The sequence below is a fragment of the Anarrhichthys ocellatus genome, unplaced genomic scaffold (genome assembly GCF_004355925.1).
Source record: "Anarrhichthys ocellatus isolate YVR2014 unplaced genomic scaffold, GSC_Weel_1.0 scaffold1, whole genome shotgun sequence".
In the NCBI taxonomy this organism is placed as follows: domain Eukaryota; kingdom Metazoa; phylum Chordata; class Actinopteri; order Perciformes; family Anarhichadidae; genus Anarrhichthys; species Anarrhichthys ocellatus.
In genome coordinates this window covers 10,836,932-10,840,754 of record NW_022280031.1, presented here as the reverse complement: position 1 = coordinate 10,840,754, position 3,823 = coordinate 10,836,932, and positions in this window count along the sequence as shown.

Sequence of the window (3,823 nt, the reverse complement as noted above, 5' to 3'; positions counted from 1 at the left end):
CACACACACACACACACACACACGATGATAGATATGCATAGGCTAATATGTGTTTTGATAGATATACATGCACACACACAGCAACAGGCTTGCACGGGTGGACGCTGAGCGCACACACTTTGCGATGAAAGAATTTATTTACAATCTCACCAAAAGAAACCAGGGGCAACAATCCCATTATCTCTCACTGCCTGTGTTTGTGCCAGAGAGAGAGGGAGAGAGAGAGAGGGAGAGGGACAGAGAGAAGAGAGAGAGAGAGAGAGAGGGAGAGCTCATAAGGCTGTGATGAAGCACCGGAAAAGAGGGGAAATATGGATGTTATTATCTAGATAATGGGCCCGTAAACAAAGGATACATTTCATTCACGGATGGCTCGCATCTAAATGAGCACACACGAACACACCAACACGCACGGCAACATACTGTAGTTTTAAACACAGACAACCGAAACAAGGAAAAATGCTTGCTGACACACATAAAAGTGAAAGAATAGGTTTGTATTTTGTGGGCTCCCAGCATCATTTTCTCCCTCTCTCTCTCTCACACAAAAAAGAGCCATTTCGGTTGGCAGCCACATCTATCTCTGGGAAGTCCAGTCCACTGGCTAATGACCAGTCCCCGCCTAGACTGGTTTTGCACACACAATAATAGAGAGAATAAAAGTCTGTCTTCTGTCGGGCTTCCTATCTTCTGTTTGTATCCATCTGCTTGTCTCTTTGTGCATCTTCCAGCCTGCAAAATCCCAAATGTGCAAACGGCTGTCTCTTCACAGTTTATCACACTTTGGCCAATACCGATTCCAGTATCACTTTAGAAACAGAGACTCAAACAATTGGTGGTACTTGATCTAACTTTTTCCCTCCTGACATTATTTCCCCTCCTGTTTTTGATTCTCTCCCTCACCTTTCCTATTCTCTGAGGATGCAGTTCATATACAGTGCTAATATTTAAAAAAAAAAAAAAAGTGTTGGGAGAGTGAGAGAGGTGAGAAAGAGAGAAAAGCAAAGAGTGGAGCCAGTAAGAGTCTGTATGCATGTGAGGGAACTATGTCAAGAAATCAGTGCAATGGTCAGTGATGGTTGGAGATGCTGCTGCTGTCTCACCGTCTCCTCTGTATTGCCGAGCCTTCCGCTAAGTGGTTGATGGATGGATTCATAGAGCGATGCTGTGCTTGTGTTTTTCAGGAAAAGCCCGTGTCTGTGCTCTCTTGTCAACATGCATAATGCAACATTGATAGACTTTAAACACTTTACGGGCAGTGTCTTAGGATGTAGAGAAGCATTGAGAGAGGGAGAAGACGGAGAAGACGATGAAGACGACGCAAAAGTGTTTAAGAGGAAGGAACAATGTGGAGCAAAAGCCACATGAGAAGAATAGCAGATGAGGAATTACAGGAGAAAAAACTATAATGTTTGTCTCTCAACGGCTCTGATGTCAAACTCCAAACCTGCCTTTTCAGATCTGCTACTCCAAGGCTTCCCTGACCTGCACTTGGTTATTCCTTCCTGGATTTTAATGTTGTTTCTCAGCTCAACATAACTGGGAAATAAATAGAGATGAAGTAATATCTTTTGTTTTCCACTACAACTGTGCTCTCTGGGGACAAGTGGCCCGACAATGTTGAAAACTAAAGAAATCTGATGTTTAATGCAGTAAATGAGGGAAACAAGTTGTGGAATGACTTCTAGTGCATCCATATAAAGTGGCCCATTTTCAACATTCCCCCAGCATCCCCAGGGATTGTATTACCATCTCTGACTTTCCCCATCTGCGACATGCCTCTGGATATACAGAAACCTTGCATAATTCCTGTATGGGGATAAAAGGATGGCAAACAAATAAAATCAACAGCGCACACCATCACCACACTGAAGCTACCATCCCCCTCCTACAACATCCATTTTTTTTTAATCTGTTCTCTGTGCATTAACACCTCCCTAAACCCGCCAATCTACCCCAAATCCCCTAATGCCGGGTTTTATCTGTGCCAGGCAGGCCTGGTTAGCACTGATAGACACACAGGATAGCTAGCTGGTGATAGGGAGGCTGGCGGTGTGAGGGTGAGAGAGTTGGGCGATAAGACGGCGGCACATCAATGAGAATGACGCCTGTCAGAGCCGCAACTGACAACTGATGGAGCTTGTGTACATGATTGAGAGGGAGAAACTGAGAGAAAGACAGAGATTGTCAATTGTGTGCCCTCTATTGCACGGATGTACTGTGGGATGAAAGGAAGGAGAGGAACAAGGAGGAGGAGATGTGAAGAGTGTGAGGAACTGAAGAAGAACTTCTTGTTCTTCTTGAAATAACAGACGGTAAGTAAAATCAAGAAAAGAGGAGGTACGTAGGAACTTCAAAGACCTCAATAAAATGAATTACAAGCTCATGGAACGGAACACAATGAAATGGTCCAGGTGTTCCCGGGTCTAACCGAGAGCCATAGCACACCAGCCGAGCAAAAGCTCCAGTAATGGCTTTGACATTTCAAAGCAGATTTGGAGATGTGCGTGAACACAAAAGCATACGTGCCTCGCTCGTAGCATGTCGGATCGCACACACAAACACGCATACACTTACTTTATAGAGGGGTTAATTTGACATAAGTAGGTCTACCCATGCATAATGGTAGCAAGCCCCACATTCCTGACTTTGATGTGGAGGGGAGCCCCCTGTGTTTATGTGCACGTGTTTTTAGGGAGCCCCATTGAAGTGGGAAATTCAGTGTGGCCCTCTCCAGAACAAAAGAAAAGGAAGAAAAGCAGCAAGAGAGTCTTGAACAGATGAAATAAACGAGGCAAGGTCCTACAGTCATTTGACTATGGGAAGGAGTGATGAAGTGGGTGAAGAAGTGAACAACAGATGAGGATACTTTGTATTAAAGGACTCTAATACCCGGGTGATCTTGTGTATTGTAATACACCACTTGGCTGTACTGAGCATACAGTTGTGAATGCTACCAATGTTTCATGTTTATGTATAACAGTTGTATATTTATCTTTTTATTTAATCCAGGGTGCACTCGTCAGGCTCTTACAGCATGTGATCCTGTCGCATTTTGTCCTTTTTTTCTGCTGTTACAGATCATGTGATATGATAGAAAGCTCCAGGACAGCTAGGAAATGAACTTCGCGGTGACATTGTTTTTCATTTACTGTTTCTAAGGTCAAGAATGAAGTTTGATCCTCAGCTTTTAAGCCAACGTGGATGAGAATTCCTGAGAAAATGAAGTTTTAACATCTACAATTCAATTACAAATGGGCAAAACAAACTTTAATCTAATAATGAAGATTGTGTAATACGCTCTAAAGCTAGTATTATCATTGTTCAATGTTCCACAGAAAATTCGATCTTCGCTGAAATACCTAACACAAAGTTTTCCACAACTTTCACTTTGACCCTGACCTTACAGAAACCCTATAACCTTGTAGTGTCTGGGATGACAGATAAACAGTCACACACATCATATTAGGCTCAGTGGAGACAGCCCAACGACGGCTCCATGTAAACGTCTCCCGTATCCTGTGTGTCCCTTTTTAAGCGGTGTTTTCTATCTGCAGCAGAGGCGTTCAGATAAAAAGGGCTGAAATCACTCACTTCCTATCGCACGGTGAGCTTGGCAGAACTTGAGCGCAGCAAGACAATAAAACAAATCCATCAATTGTTCTTGAACGGCAAGATGTTGCCCGTACAAAACATACATTTCCCCTATTGCTCTGTGTGTGTGTGTTTTCAGGGAAATTCAAGAGGACAGTGAGCACTTGAGCCTGTGCTCTTAAACACACACACACACACACACACACACACACACACACACACACACACA